This window comes from Scatophagus argus, chromosome 2 (genome assembly GCF_020382885.2).
Source record: "Scatophagus argus isolate fScaArg1 chromosome 2, fScaArg1.pri, whole genome shotgun sequence".
NCBI classification, from domain to species: Eukaryota; Metazoa; Chordata; class Actinopteri; family Scatophagidae; genus Scatophagus; species Scatophagus argus.
The window spans coordinates 6,516,634-6,536,970 of NC_058494.1; positions in this window are offsets into that span (position 1 = coordinate 6,516,634).

Genomic DNA, 20,337 nt, shown 5'->3' on the forward strand with positions numbered 1-20,337 from the left:
ATGGCGGAGATGCTAAGGTGGCAGCTTCTATGGTGGACAAGTGTAGAGCAAGAAATGGCAGTTTCAGAAGTGAAATACGTAAAGGTGAGATGAGGTTAGAAGAAGAAGTCAAACCAAAGTGCAATTAGAAGAAGACTCAAATGAATAAAAAAGTTTAAAATGTGCTGTAGGGCTCAAAAACCACTGTTACAAGAGGGAATAAGAGAAAAACAAACATAAGCTATTCTACTAGCCACTTAGCACTGTGTGATAGACACAAGATTACAGAGTAGCAAGGAGTTGAAATGTCAGACTTGGCGAGGACGTGCTCAGATTGAGATTCACAGCCGTTCTTTCAATCACTGAGTCATGCAATGCCGTCTGTAACACTGCCAAGGTGTGTACGTACAAATGTTAGTGTGTATTTGTGTGTATATCCTGAAAAGAGAGGGGTACCTTTAATGGAACCACACATCCATCTCATCGCCGCTCTAAATTTAAATGAGACATTTTCCCTTCTTGCCTTTTAGCAATGAGGCATATTAATAAGCTGAAAAAATATGCTGAAAGGTTAGACAACGTTTTTTCCATACCAAAAGTGTGTGCGTGTTCTCCAAAGTGCTGGGAGGCTCTAGGTGTGATGTGTGTGTGGAGGTGAAGCGGGAGGGCATCAGAGATTATACCAAGTTGTGTGGATCAAGGACAGGAAGCTTAATCAAACGCTAGTTAAAGGTCCATTTCAGTGGTGACAGTTTCAACAGTGAGCCTCTTCTAAGTATTTTTACCTGCTTGAAAACAGCTTGAAAAAATACTTGGAGTCCAACCCAGTCCCATCCTCCCTCCTTCCCTCCCTTCAGTCTCTCTCACACCTACCTCCTCTCTTTTCATTACGTTGCTTCTCTTCTTCCCTTCGCTCTTTGTCTCTGTCCCCCTGCTTCTCTCGGTCCTTATCAGAAGGTGACAGAATGGTTTCGCAGTACAGCTCAGAGTCACTCTCATTCCCTTTCTCGAGAAAGCTTGTCATTCCTTAATCTCTTTTAATTCTCTCATTCCCTCATTTGCAGGTGGAAGCAGTAGCATTGGAAAGCGGCAGTATTCTCTGATGTTATTGTCACTTTTACAGCAGATCTTGTTATCACCTCGGCTCAGTGTGAGGATGGCTTACTTGGCAAATTCTCACAGGCATGATTAAAGTTCTTGTGTGGAGTATACAGCTCTGAGGTGTTTTTTTTTACAATGATGATGAGATGGACTCATGTATGTGCAGATGGTTGTTTGCATGTCCTCGTCCATAAAAAATTACCATGTGTATATTTGTGTGTACATTTGTGCGCCTATCCATCTCTATCCATCAAAGGCTACATGGTCATTCAAGGGGACATCATGTAAAGCGGGTTTACTCCAATCAGGCGAATGAACTGGTTGCACAGCAGACAGTTTGACATGTCATAGGAGGACACTCACTGGTGAATTAATTAATGCTGCTTTCCACTTAGAGGGGATTCTGCTATTGTGCATGCTGATTCACTGTCACTCTGACTGGTACACTTGATGGAACTGAACCGTCATTACTGGTATTAAATCCACCTGTGTCTTCCCTGCTGTGACAAGTCAAAATGTCTGCTGTGCAATCAGTGCATTCATGCCAAATAATAGCCAAATAATCACTGATGTACTTTTGCTTGGGACTGGTTTGTGACCAATTTATGATTAGTTCCTATCCTTTTTTTTTTTTCAGAAAGCTCCAACTCATTTTTTCATTTTTTATCCACTCGAGGCCACGAACAAGCTGGAACACCAGTTAAAATTGTGGCAATTAGCAAATTTTTTATTTATTTATTTATATTTTGGAGTTGTGCTGAATATAATTCCAATATTCACTCTTGTTTTAGCTATTTTTCTGTGCTCACCATCTAATGTGGAAAAAAAAAATATTTTTCAGGAATCTAATGTTCCATAACCGTATGTTCACCAGCTCATTGTAAACTTTATATGTTGTTTGGTGCTGTGCAGGAAGTGCAAAATGGCTTTATCATAGAATAGCTGCCTGATGTGGCAGGACTTTCACATTACAAGACAACATGATAGAGTTGATATACAGTGTAAAAGCTCCAAATTAGGCAGTTGAGAAGACTTGTATACTGACAAATGATCACATATATGCATGTAAACATGCAACTGACCAGTCTGTAGATGAATTTGCCTTCCTATGACAACGTTACAGTAGGTAGTCGAGACTGCAAAAGCCAGATAATGTTGGGTGTTAGTGTTTTTTTCTGTGCAATGTAAAAAATGTATCGTTTTCCAAGTGGGAATCCAAAAAATATTTCTCTGTAAAACAATTTTAATTTAAATCCTTTGCCATTGCTTTCCTCAACTATGTCTTCTTAAATTTTGGATTAATCTGCCATGCATGATTCTGATTGCAGACCAGGTGAAAAAAACGAACAAATAATAATACAGTCATTTTTAGATTTTTCTCTGCTATTCTGTAAAGCTGCCAATCAGAAGTTGATTGACCAGTCTGATAATGGTTTTGCAGTCAGGAAATTGAACAAAATGTGTGGGACAAAGAGGTTTCTCAGTTCTGGTGGCAGTGGCACCACAAAACTAAAAATGTTGTTAAAAAAAAAAAAAAAAAAAAAAAAAGATACTTAAATGCTTGAGTAATGTGGTCATCTAGAGGTCATAATAACATAATCCTCCACGAATCCATGAATTAGATGGTGAAAACACAATTTGTGAGGCTGCACATATTTTTTGGATCTTGTTTTTTGATCATCCATAGAATTCCTCCAACTTAAGAGTATCAAACCTACCATTGTTCCTACTACTGAGTACCACTAATCTACTACACCCCTCAGGTCATCATTGTTGTGCTCATCATAAACCACTTATTCAATTTAGAATCTTCAATTCTCACATGTTTTCTCTTTCTTTAGTTTTTTTAGACAGTAAAAAAACACAACAACAAAGATGTTGCAGGTTTTAAGTGAGCATGCAGTTGGCATACTTGCTGCTAGGATGTCCACCAGAGCTGTTGACCATGAACTGAATGTTCATTTCACCTTAGACCACATCTAACCATGTCTGTCCAGGACCTTCACATTCAGCTTCTTCATTTGCAGCTCATCTGGACAAACTACAGTATAATGTCATCATAGTAGACCGGGTGCCATGGGGTTAGATAACAAAACACTTTTTTTTTTTTATTTGCTCAGAGATAACCTGACAAGATCCTGAGGCCCATTGCTGTGCCATTCACCTGTTGCTATCACCATATGTTGCAGCATGATAATGCATGGTCCTGTGCAACAATCTGTAAACAGTCCCTGGAAGCTGAAAACCCAGTTCTTGTATGGCCTGCATACTCACCAGAGTATGACTCACTCACCCATTGTTGGATCTACACATAGGACAGCTTGGTCTAGACATGCTCTAATTGGAAAGGGTCATGAGACAACTTTTCTTGTGATTTGGTGCTATATGAATAAACTGAATTAAAATGAATTGAATTGAAGACAGCATATTTCATTTGCGGCCAACGGACAGCAACTTCACGCAGCCAATGAAGATGACATTCCAAAGCCACAATCAACAGCTTGACACAGCACACCTGTAACCCTAGTTATGTAAAATTCTTAGTTCAGTAGCTAAAAAAATGTCTTTTTCCAGTAAAACTGGAAACCAATTTTAGAGCTATCTTTTATTGTAACCAGCCCAAAGCACACATATGTTATAATCATGTTGTTTAATCAGCACGTTGATATGCTACGTCAGGTGGAGGGACTATCTTGTCAAAGTGCTTACTAACTAACACAACTTTAACAACTTTTGCATAAAATTTAAATATAAAAAAACTTGGGGGAAAAAAAGGGAAATAAACAAAAATCTTGTGTTTAGCTGAAACAAATGCACCAGTTGGCATTTTATTTTTAGCCACCATATGCAACAACAAAAACTCAACTTGTCAACATGTTGCCAAGCATGATGTGTGGCAAACATGTACACATATGTTATTCTTCGAGTATCTGTCCAGCATTCATAGTATTTCTCATGCTTTTCTGCCTGTTCAAGCAGAAGAGTGCGAAAGAAAAAGCAATATGAATGGTAATTATGCACCTTTCACTTGGAAAGCAAGGTGGTATTAGGGAACAAATGACTAGCAGTGAAGAAAGTGGGAAGTAAAGGGTAGAGGAGAAAAGCAACAGCGGGAGAAAAATAAGTAGTCAGAACACACTGCTAAGTGAAAGTCCCATGCAAAAGATTTTTCTGTGACGCCTGTAAAGGATGTGCCACTGCTTCATCGCTTTTCCATTTATTTCAAAAGTGACACATTGGAGAGAGATTTTTAAATCATTTATTCCACATGGAGTTATGAATAATATTCTCTTTCTACATCATTTGACAGAATATTGAATCTAAACAGTTCTGTGCTTGCTTTTGAGGAGTCTTAAATAATGATCATCACTAAAAGTGATTTCTCAGTTTGAAAAGTGTTTCTGAAATTACATGCAATCTTTACTGATTCTCTTTATTTAGTATAATACATATAAATGTTATATAATTATTTAATCTGTTCTCCAGGATTTAGCTCTATTTCCTTTGGCATGTACACACACACATTACTAATTGACAGAGAAGCAGTGGCACACAGTTTGGGTAGAATTCAGTAGGGGCACTGTGATAAAGCCTTGATGTCATCCTAAGGAGATAATATGACAGAGACTCAACTGTAAAGCCAGTGAAAGCAAAGACAGAGAGAGAGAGAAGAAGAAGAAGAAGAAGTAATGAAGGCAGAGAGAGGTTAAATGTTTGAGATAGATGATGTGAACTTGTAAGTCAGGAGACAGTGAGACGTAGAAAGAGATGTGACTGTGTGTGTGGGGAGACTGACCCGGAGTGAGAAAGAAACTGTCAGAGAGCTGAACTGTATGTGCTGAGAATGAAAGGCGAGCTGACAGAGAGAGAGGCCTGTCTCAATGAAGAGGATTTAATCACAGTCCCAGTAGTTGACCAATAACACCATCATCCTTTTTTCCCTTCCTCAGTCTTTTTTTTTCTCCTCCCAACTCTGCAGTGTTCCCCTGGCACCGATTGCTGAGTCCATGCAGCTTCCCCTCCTGCGCAGCTTCCCCCTTAATGGAAAACTAAAGGTGTTCCGGCTCATTCCACGTTCATCTGAGTCTAACACAATAACTCTCCAAACGGAGCTTGTTATTCCATTATCACCAGTCTGTGTGTGAGTGTGTGTGTGTGCGTGCACGTGTGTGTGATTCCCTCAGAAGTCCCAGTAGAGCTTTATATTTGAGAACAGAGCCATCAGGTGTCACAGTGTGAAGTTTTTTACCTGAGTCACAAAGGATGAGGCAGCCACGGCAGGAGAGCTGATTTGAAAGACACGTGTTAGACATCAGCTCTCCCGATTAAGTCAGTCTCTCATACACAGACCCTCAGGCAACCCCCTAAGTGCACCGCAAAAAACTTAACAGATCACCTTTAGAGGAATTCTCATTCCAGCAGTAGAGGAACTGGCTAAATACATTCCATTTTCATACAAGCAGACCCAAAGATCATTTAAAATAAAGACTCAAGTTGAAGTTAGGAGGGTACAAAAAAACCATTTTGAATTTCTTGAGAACGAATCTGTCATTAGTTTGAAACAAGACAACCATATCAAGAAAATGACAGATTCTTGCAAATTCATGCTGAAAGTTCATTTGCAATTGAAAAAAAAAAACATCTAATAATCTCACCTCATGGTCAGATTTGCTTAGCTTGTTGACATTTTAAGACTGAATAAGAGGCTAAGTGATTTGCCACTGTGGAGATACTTTGCCATGTAGCTGCAAAGAGCAACACAAATTAGTAAACAGTCAAACACAAAGCTTAATTGGAAGGACGGTAAAGGCATCTCATTGGGGGTTGATTAAAGTTCATGAGCATTTACAGGGCTGATTAAACATTTTTTTAAAAAAACGCTACAAAAGAGGAGGCACTTGTGAGACTATGGGCTTTCGTTTTGTTTGACTTGATAGGCAAAGTAATGAGAAACAAGGGAAATGGGGAAGACAGGACATGATATAAAAAGGTTATGTAAGGTTCCAAGCTAAACGTACACTCTGGACAGTGTGATTATACGCTTGGTTTACTCAGACAAATAACTCCCTGCACTCCAGGAGAAATATTCTTGATATTAGTTGGACTTTATGTTACACTGAACACTCTTAAATATAATATACTGTACTCTTTCTCTCTCTCTCTCTCTCTCGATTTATATATACAGTATGTGTGTATACATATATATATATATATATATATATATATCCCGATTGACTGGGAACCAGTCCAGGGTGTACCCTTCATCTCGCCCACAGTCAGCTGGGATAGGCTCCAGCCCCTCCACGACCCTGACGGATAAGTGGTGTAAAAATTTGGATGGATGTATACAAAAATAAGGCAACAAATGTGGCTTATTTAACAATATTTAAATGCAGTAAATATCTTTCCATTTCACAGGCACTTGTCATTAAAGCCCAGATGTTACAAGGTCAGCATTTTATAATGGGGTATGCTTAAAGTAACTGCAAGATGAAATAATTAACTCACAGCAGAGCAATACAAGCAGTGTCAAAGTAAAGTGGTAACACTTTTGCATTTATGAGGGCCTTAAAAATTTATTATAGTATGATGATATGATCTTAATAGGGCTAATGGAATAACCATTTCTTAATTATGAGAAATTTCTGAATTATTTATGGGGTACATTAACATGCTACAGTGGGGCAAAGCAAATGCTACCCGGCAAAAAAAAAAAAAAAAAAATTAAAGCAAACAAACAAAAACAAAAGCGTCATCAGCCAATATTGCAGAGGATGATTTATGTATTAATTTGGCTACCAATATGCATGTGCTATGAAATGGTCACAGTGTAGTTAAAGTTGCTATATCCTCTTACTCATAGAGCCTGTTTAGACCTGGTATTAACATGCATGAATAACGAAAAATTTGCAGTGGTCAGCAGTTATCAGATTTTTCAGTGGTGCCTTGGGATAGTGCAGTAACTGGTAAAATCAGTTGAAACAGATAATCTACAACAATCAATGTACATCTGCTGCATTGCCATTAAGAGAGCCTAAAAGTGTGTTTTGCATTGCAGTGAACCAAATGGAAATCATACATATGTAAATGTAATTCATGTAATTATGCCTGTTGTTGTTGCTTTTTGTTGTCCAGAGGATGTCAGTTGAGTAGGCGATCCTTTAATGTGGCCTGGAGGACCTCTGAATGTGGTCTGAGTGATCAAATCTCAAACGCATCCTACATTATATGGACAAAAGCATTGGAACATCTGCCCACGTAGAGGTACGTAGAGGTCTGGCACTGATGTTGGACCAAAAGTCCTGGCTCACAGTCTCTGTTCCAGTTCATCCCAAAGGTGTTGGATGGGGTTGAGGTCAGGGCTCTTTGTGGCCCAGTGAAGTTCTTCCACACCAAACTCATCCAGCCATGTCTTTATGGACTTTGCTTTGTGCACTGGGGCACAGTCATGCTGGAATAGAAAAGGGTCTTCCCCAAACTGTTGCCGTAAAGTTGGGAGCATAGCATTGTCCAAAATATCTTGGTATGCTGAAGCATTAAGGTTTCCCTTCCAGCCCCATCCTAATACTTTTGTCTATATAATGTAAATGCGTCTTGGGAGTCTTGTACTTAGAGTTGTCCACTTGTGACTGGATCAGTCAGGATGCATATTAATACTAAGTATGAACAGGACTTTAGTAATTATGGGCTTTATACACAATTTGCTGTTGAATGAAATGACATCTGTTTCCTTCTCATTTCTTGTAGTTCTATCTAAGTGCTGTCATCCACTTGTTCACATCATGAAATTAGTCTCAAAATCAGGCTTAGCTACCTGACAGTTTTAATATATGTTCAAGAAAAAAAAAAAAACTATAATAGCAGAAGCATTTTCTCTAGTTAGTTGCTGCCAGTAAACAAGCTTTATTGTATCGCTCTGAGAGAAAAGAGCCTGCACTCATTCATTTTCATTTTCATTTTAGTTTCATCACGTCTGAGCCTGTCTGTTTACCAGCTAATTCTCACATTTCAAGCAAGCAGATGTGACAGTTTTCACTTGTAGCAATCCTTTTTATATATTTTTTTCTTGCATAATCATGCTATAAACTAACAGTCCATAAATAATAAAGCATATTTAATTAATGTAGTGGGACCCTCAGGAGGCCAGAAAAACTCCTGCTGCTACAAACACATGGTTCTATCACCAGCCAACATTATTGTTCCAGACCCAAAATCCAACACTCTGAGAGAGAAACAAAACCAACTTATCAGTTATACTCACCTGGGATTGAAATCACATGGCACCAAGAACCTGCCAAAAGGAGAAGGCCAGCTGTTGTTATGCTTCTTCTATAAGCTCTTGTTATTCTTACCAGCTAGTAACACGCACAATCTCTGTTCACTATTCTGAAGTAATTACTACTAACTTGGAGTTAATATCACTGAATTGTTTAGAATATAATAACATCTACTATAATCAATATGCACCGAATTAATTAATTTACACCCAAAGCTGCTATTTCTATAACTTCCCAACATGCACCCATGACACATCTCATATCATATCAAGTGTGTATCACATCTGTGAATGCAGGTGGACGTATACAATAACACACATGCCAACATAATTGCAAGAGATTACTCTTACAGTAAATCAGAAATTACAGCAACTGTAATTGGACTGATTCAGGATGTACTTCAGTAAATCATTTTACACATGGAGACAGGCTACATTTTACATCTGAGGTTTACGGGCACCTGTGTGATTTCCTTTTTAAAGTGAGTCATTTTCAGATTGGTAATTAATATTGACGTTGATTCCACGGCATAGCAAATGCAAAGAACATGCATTTTCAAAGCCTCTTCAGTGCAATTAATTGTCCCACATGGGATATTTTCCGTTTGTTGTGGCATGTCAAAGACAGCCGATACACTGAGCCCAGCAAATTTCATATTTTTACAGACTCACAATAGGCATGTTACTATACATCAAAAGTAACAGTTAAAAGATTGTTCTCTTCTTGATCACTTTGTGCTGTTTCCTTATAAAACTACTAATTACTGTTCATCTACACGTATCACCAAATTTGAAAATAATCACCCCAATATACATGTTTTCCTTTTATTCTCAAACTGTTAATATGCACCATAATTATTTTCTAAGAGCATCATAATAAGATAGGCCTTTATTAGTCCCACAGAGAGGACATTCTCAATTGCATTCTTAATTGTCATCACTGTAATTGGCAGTCTGTGGCACTGAAACATTTAATACCAAAACAAACTTTTAACAAACCTAATGACCAGTATTTTCAAATATCATGTTGCTTTTTGCTTCCTTTCTTTCTTTTTTTCTTTCCAAGTTCACAAAGACATATTGTGCACACAAAATGTGATATGTTTTTTTTTTTTCCTTTTTGTTTTTATTGTTGGTGGATTCAAGGCCAATGTATAAGCCTGCAGTGAATCTGACACTGTAAAAGGTTTGTTGTTAACAATAGTCCATTGTGTAAATGCTGGCATAAAGTCTTGATTTCTGCAGTTCAGTATTAATATGCCTTTGGAGTGTTTGGGGTGAAACAGGCCCTTTACCAGTCAGCCAAAACACATTGAATTATCTCTTCTTACAGGGGAGCGTTTATATAATATTCCCACAGCTTGATACAGTTGAATTTATGGACGAAGAGAAACTGTGTTCCTCTGTGTTCTGCTGCTCTTTTCTTCTGTCCTCTTCCACAAGCAGAGTCTGTTCATCTGGAGGAAGATGAAAGGATGACTTTTGCTCATTGATATAAATAAATGGAGAAAGAGAGAGGGATGAGGCGAGCCCGTGTAGGAGGGAAGATATCCTTGGGGCAAAAGAAGGAGTAGGAGAGAGGGATGAGCCGACCACAGGGAGGAGATAGGTGGAGGGTGAGGGCGAGAGGGAGGTGGAGAATGAAGAGTGAAGATGTGCACAGAGAGGAGAGAGAAGAAAGAAAGAAAGGGAAAGAGAGGAGCAGAGGGAAACAACAGGGAGGAGGAAAAAAGAGAACAGAGACAAAAGTATGAAGCGAAAAGAGTGATGGTGAGGAAAAAGAACTCACTTTATGAAAATGAGATTTTCCGCCACATATGATTATGACTATCATCAAAGGGTCCAAGTAATTGAGTGTGTGTACACTGTATGTGCAGACATGCGCATGTGTGTTCAAAAATGTGCACATTTTGTTGCTGCCTACACACTTGCATATACATTTGCATGCACATCTGTGAGTGCACTTGATTTTTTCCTTCGCATTTCTTGGTTTTCATGAGCTCATCTGTCTACTTTACCTACGTGCCTTTCTGTGTGTATGGTTGCTGGCACTACATGTATGTGTGTGCGCAGAGTCGTAATCTCCTCCGCTTGCGCTTGTTGAAGTACATTTATATGAAGCGCCAGTTAACCTTTCTTTCCTGTCTAAAGCTATTGCGTAGTGACATTTTATTAACTCTGGCAGGTGATATATTACCACACTTCCCACAGGAAGATTACATTATAACTCTGCCTTCTCCCGTTATTCCACTTTCCAAACACTCCTCCTCGTTTCTCCCCTGTTCTAATGCCTCTTCCCTTCTTTTCCTGCCTACTTGTCCATCTTGCTTTTGCCCCCTCCTTCTCCTCTTCAAGATATTCTCTCTTCTTCCCACCTGACTGTATCCACAACAGTAATTACACCAAAGAGGACTGGGCCAGCAAGGGAAACAGGAAGGAGCAAAAGGGCAAGAAGATCTCAATGTCAGCCACTTTTTCTGAGAGAGAAACAAGGAGGAAGAGAAGGGGCATCCAAAGTGAAACAGGAAATTGAGAGTTACAGAGGAAAAGAGCAGGGCTGAGACGAAGTGGTGTGGTGGGGTTGGGAAGGATTTTAAAGCTCTTTGCCACGGAGTGCTCCTTACCAAGAATGCAATAGCATTTGTATGCCAGTGATGGCTGTATTGTCATGGTCTCCAAGATACATGGATGACTTTCATAACAGCAGCCTCCAACACAGAAGAAGAAGGACTTAGCAATAACAGAGTATGTGAAATGCCCTTACTGTTGCTGTTTTACGGGTTAGATATGATGTGCAGTGTTCAGCAGCATTATTACCTAAACAATGGCAGTGTGAGTGATGAGGTTAAAGGTGGAGATGAGCAGATGGGTGACAAAAGAAATGGTGTTCAGTGATGATTTATTTTGGTGTAGCTCAGAAAAAAATGTCCTCTTCAGAATGTCTCTTTTTTTCCCCCACATAATAACAGCACAATAACAAAGTAGCACAACTAATAGTCCAAGTAGCTCTTGAACATCAGGGCACACAGTGACTGTTTGGCCTTCATTCAAAACACAAACAACCCAAAGGTAATTAAGGTTTTCACTCCAACAAAGTCATTTTCAGTCAACATGGCAGCTGTAGTCGCGGTTCATCAGAGCAGTTAACCTGACATTTTTTACCAAGATTTAAGAGTTATTTCTTGAAGTTATTGTACAACAACCTGTGCAGGTATGACAATTTCATCTTCTTGTGGCCTTTCAATTGACATTTTTCTTTTAATTTATGCAGATAACACCTGGAGGGAGACCACAAGAAAACATTTGTCTTAACTTTGTCAATGAGGCACAGGGTGTTGTGTCATGTTTTCTTTGTCTGATATACCACTGAAAGAGTCTTGAAGACAGCTAAGACATCTTTGGTAACATTAGATTACATGACCATTATAATACATGCATGTATTGGATTGAGGGTGCAGTTATTTTATTTATTTGCTCATGATTTCATTTGCAAGAGGAAGACTGTGGTATTTCTTATTCTACATTGTCATACAAATGATCCAATGACTTGCAATAACATGAAGAGAAGAAAAGGGCATGTAAGGTCACTGAAACTACAGCATAATTAATAGCTGGCAACTTGCTCGCCCAGCTGAACTGTTGGGAGGAGCCCATACCTATCACACTAATTCAACAGACAGGTTTTGGATGGAATTTGGTCCACTGAGAGTCGGCCACTCACCAGTCCAGTCAGTCACCTTCATAGAGTCTGACACCAGACTGCTTTCCTCTAATTCAAACTTCACATCCAATCACTTTTCATTTTCTCATAAATCCTGTTAGATCCCGCCTCCCTCCCTGTACTCCTATTAGCTGATTGTGTTTTAATTTGCAGCAGCGAATGAGCTATTAGCTGTTGCTGACACGTTATCCATGTAATACTGAATACGAGCGGAGCAGCTGTGACAGTTTATCCTCATTCACTCACTCACTCACTGAGCTACGGGCACACACACTTGCTAACAAAATTAAACGCACCTACTTTTGGAAATGATATTAGTTGCCCAAGTCTGACTGTCCAGAGAAACACTGAGAGAGATGAGTAGATGAGTGAAGCTGGCCTCTCCTGTTCCTGTGCTATTAGGTTTAAAAGTTAGATGTGTGTTAGTACTCTGATCACATATTCACAAGGTGGCTCAGAATGAGGACAAGGGAGAAAATGCAGGCAGAATTTTTCTTTTTTTTTTTTTTTTTTTTTCTTCTGAGGGGAGACGCAGAGCTTTAGTTAATTGCAGTTGCTGGAGATGTCAGAGCATTATCAGTGTCTGCTTGACTTTGGAGTTGACTGGCAGCTAGATATGAACCTTATCAGAGAGATAAAAAGCGAGAGGAGGATGCAGAAATGGGAAGAAGAGAGAGAGAGTTCAAGACATGAAAGAGAGGAAAAAGAGGGGGGAAGGAAAAAATGAAAGGATACGAAGAAAAGAGACGTAGAAAGAAAAAAGGAGTTTGAAGAGGGTAAAATAAAAGATATTCTAATTCTGTCTTATCTGTGAGAGTGGAGAAGTTTTATCTCCTTTACTTATCACCTTGCTACTTCTGATCACCAGAGCAGTTTGACTGGTTGTCAGCCAGCAAACATCAGCCATGATAAAGAATAAAAAAATACTATTAAAATAAAAAATAAAACATCTCATTTGGCCTCTCTTCTATCCACTTAGTTCACTTTTGCAAACCTCCCCTCTTGTTCACATTCCCAACAGAATCCCAGTTTTGACTTTTAGCATTTATATCCTATCTTCCACTCTTTCTCTTTAAGCTTGCCCTCTATTTCTCTCTCCCGTGCAATTTCTTTGTCTTCGACAAGTTTTGTGTTGCTTTTATCTGGTTCCAATTTTTTTTTTTCCTTTTCTGTGCTGTTTAGGCTTTTTCCTCTTGCCCCTTTCAACTCTCTTACTTTATATTATACTGCACCACCTCTTTGTATATCGTCTCTCCCTTTGCTACACTTTGCCTGTACTATTCCAATCAAATTCTGATCACATCTTTATATCAAAGATGCCAACCCTCCAGGAGGCACTACTTTCATGTGATGAAACTTGCTTATAATCCTTTCAAAGCTGTAAAGCCGAGGATGAATATTAATACTCCGCATTATTGACCTTCTACTTACACAACACTTCTTTGTCAGTTTTCTGACTCGCAAAGTACTTACTGTTCTTAATGTACCAGCTACCAGATGCAGAGCAAAAAACATTTCCACATGAGGTCAACAGTGGAAGTTGTTGAAGTGCAAAGGGCACAATGTCAACATGATGAAAGGGCTGCATGTTCAGAGTTCAATATATTTAATACATTTCATTGTGTGCTGTATATATCCTTTTTTGTGCTGCCTCAATGACCCAGTTTAAACTTAGGTTTAAAGTTTTTTTTTCATTTTGTATGACTGTAACTGTTTTTTTATAATTGTCAAACATTATGAGCAGGTTTTGTCTGATGTAACTGAGCAAGTCTTTCTGAGTTGTTTTCATTCACCTAATCCCATTATACAGCTTTTAATTCCCAATCAGGCAGTGTTATGCAGCATTTAGTATCTGATCCTGTTAGGGTTTTGTCTGGTTCCCTTGGTTTCCTTAGCTCTTTCCTTAGCTCCGATCCTGTGTTTTCCCCTCCCTTGTGTTTTTCTTCTGCTTCTGTGTGTGTCTGTGTTCTGTGTGTCTTTGAACAGAGTTGGGCGGAGCTGACCTAATTCCTCCTCTCACCTCCTCACCTGCGACTCAATTTCTGCAATCAGCTCCACCCTAAGCCAGCTGCATTTAAAGACCGCTTCATCCCTTCCATCTTTGCCAAACTGTACAGACACCATTATGGTATTTGTATTTGCCTAAGAATATTCTTTAAGAATTTGCCCAACTGGATTCTCAGATAGTACCTCTGGATACACCATGTTCTCCTTATGGACTCTGAGATTATCCTTCAGTTTAGTTTTTTAATAAGTAGGTGATCTCTTTGTCTCCCCTTGACACATGAATGCAAACAACAATTCCTTGCCAGTGTATGCCATATCTGAGGACATATCTACAGTAAATTCATGTGCCAGATTCAGTAAAGAAATACAGTGGGGGCCCTTGCCGCCAGTTCTATCATCTCTTTCATTTTCAGACATGTAATAACTTGATATTTTTGTACAGAGTCAAGCCAGCTGTTTTCCCCTGTTTCCATTCTGTGCCAAGCTAAGCTACTCAAGCTACTTTTGGCAGTGGCTTTATCTTGTACAGATATACAGATGGTATCAGATGGTATCAGATGGTATCAATGGGCCATCCACAAACTGTTCCCACAAAGTTGGGAGCATGGAGTTGTCCAAAATCTCTTTGTATGCTGAAGCATTCAGAGTTCCTTTCACTGGAACTAAGGGACCAAGCCCATCTCCTGAAAAACAACCCCACACCACAATCCCCCCTCAACCAATTTCACACTTGGCACAATGCAGTCAGACAACCGTTCTCCTGGCAACTGCCAAACCCAGACTCGTCCATCAGATTGCCAGATTGCCAGAAGTGTGATTCGTCACTCCAGAGTCCAGTGTTGACGTACTTTACACCACTGCATCCGACGCTTTGCATTGCACTTGGTGATGTGTGGCTTGGATGCAGCTGCTCAGCCATGGAAACCCACTCCATGAAGCTCTCTATGCACTGTTCTTGAGCTAATCTGAAGGCCACATGAAGTTTGGAGGTCAGTTGACTCTGCAGAAAGTTATGTAAATGTATGTTATTATTATTATAGTACTAAAAGGTGCAATTTATACCAGAATTTTAGTTTTAAAAAAAGTTTAACAATTTAACCCCCTAGTGCATTTCCCCTGACATAACCTTGTGGCACACATTTACTGCACAATGCAGAGTGAATTTCAATGCAGATTGATCAAATGCATTGTGGTAAGTGTTAGCCATTGGTGAAGTAGACAAGGACAGGTCGGGATGGAAAGTGGGTACACCATAGAAGATAACAAGGAAAACACTGAACTTCACATTTTCCTGCAACCTCGTAGACCTTACATTTCTGAGCTTTTTCGCTGCAGTGTACTGAGACATCACCACATCAGTTTGTTTTAGAATCAATTGCTTCTCTGTCAGTTAAAATTATCCTTCAAAATTCTCTATTTTTAAGTCTCACAAGCTATTAATTTTCTGCCCTGATGCAGCACTGGACCGCTCTCTCGCATGTCAAACTTCAGCAACACATATGAGTAGTTCAGAAGAGTTAACTGTGCTTCAAAGTAGCATAGGGTAAGCCTTAAAATGAATGATATTTCCCAGTAATAAGGAGCAATTACAGCATATTAGTAAAGTTGTCACTTAGGCACACACTGTTGTGTTGATTGAGCCACTTCATGATAGTAGTAGAATTAATTGTGTTAGTAGAGATAAATGGCTGTGTACTGATCATCCAGTGAGTTTCAAACCATTGATTTGTCCCTTATCTTGGCTATTAAGATGCAGTTAACAGCGGACAGGGTGGCAGTGCTTATTCCAACCTAAGCTAATTAGTATTACCGGTTTCCATGGCTGCAACTACTTAAACCAATAACATCTTAATTATGAAACAGTTGGGATTCTTTGTTAGCCATAGCATTAGCAGCAGCAATAGGAGTGATGGCAGTGGAAGTGATAGCGGTAGTAAAAGCAGACATTACGAGTAATTTTGCTTTGTGGCAATGTGAGTGACACCCCTCAATGAAAGGTTCTTAATAATAGATCGTTTTTGCAAAGAACATTTTGACATGTCACAATAGAAAAGGTACATGTAATAATAAGTAAAAATAATAATGATTTTTAAAATGAATGATGGCTGAATTGCATTTCGCTGATTTTTAAAATGAATGATGGCTGAATTGCATTTCGCTGTTTCACTTTCAGAGTCCTGGTCCTGGCATTGTCTTGTCACACTGCCATGGCTTACTGGGACACTTAAATCCAAAGAGTCATTTACAACCCTGATCCTAAACAGCTTGGGGTGCAAAAATAACAACGATTTTACATCCATCCCCCCATTTTCTATACCGCTTATCCATCAGGGTCGCGGGGAGCACAACGATTTTACAGTGTTCCCGAACAGTGGGCACTTCACTTTTTTTTTTTTTTTTTTTTCGAATTTTGAGTCAACTTTATGTGCCTTTTGATTTTTTTTTCTTTCATGATTTGCTGATCTTTGACTGTGTCTGTTTGAATTATTGTACATGTTGTGGAGCTGCATGACTAGAGACAAATAAATACTGGAAATTAAACCTTACAACTTTCCACAACAAACTAAACTCTCCACTCTCCTCCCTCCAACTTACCATTTTTTGGCTTGTCTGTTTAGATGATCTAAACAAAAAAATGTCCATTGATATCACCAGTTAGATAAACCTAACATAGAAGTTTGATTAATAAACAGTAACTTAAACTGAATTTAAGCTTAACCTAATGTTAAGTAAAGTGAAGCTAAAGAGAAGCTAGCTGCCTTATTTCTTTTACAGCTTCTACATTTGTAAAGTGTAGTTTGATTGCATTTATGCTAAATCCATATAGGTCTGCAGCTTTCTCATGTTTTGTAGGACAGACTTTTTTTATCTTTCATCAGCTGACCATGATAGAATATTCTTCTCTTCCAGAAAGTGTGTATCTTCTACCTACATAATGTCCACATGCTAGTTGAAACGTTTGAAGTGGAAGTGGAAATTGAGCATTGAATTAAACTCAAGTGTTCATTTAAGTGTAAGAGGTCAAGAGAGGTTGAAGTATTGGGTGAAGTGAAAGTGCTGTAAGGAGCTGGATAGGATAAGTAGGCTTTTCATTTCTAAAATTTGGCACATTTATACCTTTTTTTTTCAAGTTAAAGGTTTTCATTGAGTAGATTTTTTTTTCTAAATGTAGACTCTTATACATATAGATCTCTATTCTAGTGAAATGAAATCCTGTAACCATGTTCAGGCTGTATTCAGAAACATTCAGTTAAATGATACTTTTCATCTGTTTCCTGTGCAGTCTGCTCCCTTTAAAAATGGAGATGCAGGTGTTGCATCAGTGGAATGCACTGAAAGACATCTCAGCCTTTTATCTGTAATAATGCAGCATAGGCAGCCATGACACCTGACCCAGATAAATACTATAATTATCACTTCTGCCTCTCACAGACACACACACATCTGTGTTTCCATCACTTTTGGGGACATTACACAGGCTTACATTCATTTCCTGGAGGCTTGACCACCACCCAACCATAACAATAAACATTACTTGCCTAATCCTAACCCTTACCTTAACCTAACCCTAACCTCAGCCTAACCTTAAAGCAAGTCTTCACCCTAATATTTAATGATTTATGTTGTGGGGACTTGCATTTTGTTCACATAAATAAGACAGGCCACCACAATGTGACTGTGTAAACATATTGTCCCCACAACTACGACTACCACTACCACTACTACTACTACACACACACACACACACAACACATGGTTTTGATCTGTCAAATCTGTATCTATCTTAGCAAGTCAAAGTGGGATTTAGTGCAGCCCCATGGTAACCACCACTGTGGATGAGTTCATATTAAATTGCCTGCTGAAGTGCGCCAGATTGTGTTAGGCCAGTCTCTCCATTCATCTACACTAATGCCCTTTCTGCCTCCATAACTAACTGAAGGAGACTGGAGAGCAGAGAACAGGGCCCAGGAGAAGAAGAGCAGGGAAAGGGAAAAATTAACATATGGGGAAGTGAGAAAGGAAAGGATTTAAAATTTAGAAAGAGAAAGAGGGTAAATAACGGAGACATGGAGATATGGGAATAAATGAGAGGAATTGCAACGATGGACTAAGTGGAAGAAATGCATGAGTAAACTGTGACACCTAATGATGTGATTATTTCTTTGGGTCACTATATGTGTTTAACTACACTGTTATTCAACATTTGTTAGGGTTTTACAGCCTGCAGGTCCCACTGTAAGAGCAATATGGACAAAACAAGACTTAATGAAATAAAGCAGCATGCCATGTACAGTACATAGCAGCAGCTACATTAACAAGGCTCTATGGTAATGAGCTGCAGGCTATGAGCGGACGCACTGGCATGCACACACACACACACACACACACACACACACACACACACACACTACCACCACCTCCATGTGAGACGCTATCATCATACTCTCATTTTGCCATTACCAGTATTAAGTATCTGTTTCTATGGCAACAGTGTGATTTATTTCCCAATTAAGAGTTAGTGAACTTGCTCACTTACAACCAGTAATATCAAGCTGCACATAAATTACCTTCAAGTGTAATGCGGTCTATTTGCTATTACAAACAAAGGAATATCGCTCTCTATCTCCTTTCTCCCAAACAGCCGCCTGTATCAAGAGTTCACTTCTTTGTGAGTTTATTGTGCAAGAACAAATATTATCTAATGATTGTGAGCCACGTCAACTAGGCAATTAATTTGCTTGCTAAAAAGAGATGAAAATTCAGCGGGCTTCATATCCAATAACACCCTTTTTCATCCATCTAGCTTAAAATGAAGATAAACAATACACGGATGGATGAGAGAGTCGGCAGGCAGGTGGGAATGTAATGGAATCAATTAGGCAAACACTCATGATTTATATTCTGCATTGATAACAAAGAAAGCTTAATTTACTTTCTTTTCCCCCCATACTGATACCATTTGTTTCTAATGTTTATGCAGTGATAACATATGAATGCCATTCCCTCTTGTGACATATAAACTGAGCAGGAGTGTCTGTCCATATATTCCTGGGTATGTACATACTTGGGTGTGTGTGTCTGCAGTGTGTATGTGAGCATATAAAGCAAAAGTAATTGTTAATTATTAACTGTAACTAATATGTTAATGCATGTATTAGCACTGATGGAAGGCAATTCCTGCTTGTGTCTGCTTGGAGCAGATTAAACTCTTTGCATGTGTGTTTCTGTGTGTAATTTGTCTTCGTGTTGACATGAAAAATGTTTGCATATTTCAGGATGTGTGGATGTGAAAAAAAAGACCCTCACTTGCCTCAGTTTTAAATGGTTGTCTAACATTCTTCTGTAATGAAATCCCTCTGTCCATCTTTCTTTTCCCGTTCCCCTCATTCTCTCCCTCCACTTCTCTCTTGCTCACTGCAGTGTTATTGAGAAGTCAAACTCGTCTGGCCCTCATTAATGTCCCTGGCATTCGCTTGGCTCTGCATCTCTCTTTTCCCTCTCCCCAGCCTCTTACAGCTTCATCCCACATTCTACCCGTGCCATCCTCGTAGGCGCAACACTAGCAGGCTTCAACTGCAATTAGTACCTGTGTTATCATGCATGAACACACACACTGCAGAAGCATGTAGGACCAGATCTTTTTTGTGCCCAACACCACTCTTCAAATCCTTCACCCCTGCAGCCCTTTCAGTAATGATGGACCTGTTGGACAATAATTAGACAGAGTTAATAAGCATTCAGTTGGCCCAGAAAAGAAAAAACACTTGGGATGCTGTGTTTCTTTTCATTAGGGCTTTAATATATGCCTGTTCACTTTAACCTTAGTAATAGTTCTATTGGTGCATTATCTTACCTTATAGCTGGCTTAACCAGGTCTGTCATCATGGATCATTTATTGGGGGTAACGTTGCCTACAGTTTAGGCTAAATAGCACTTTGATTATTAGATAAGGTAAAGTCCCACATGAACACTGGCCAAAGTTATGATTATGCAACATTGGAAGCCAGTCTTACACTTTGTACTGCATGGTGTTGGTAAGTTCATTCACTTCATACAATGTGATTCTGTACCAGTCCCAGCATCTTATTAGCTCCGGTATGAATCTTTCATTTGGGTCTCTATCACAGAACTGCTAAAACTAGGCAAAGTCATTACCGTTTTCACTTTTTCAATCTCTCACTCTTTTCATGTTCAGGGATCACTCCTTTATCCCTTGTGCTCTATTTTTCATCACAACTTTATCCTCATTCAT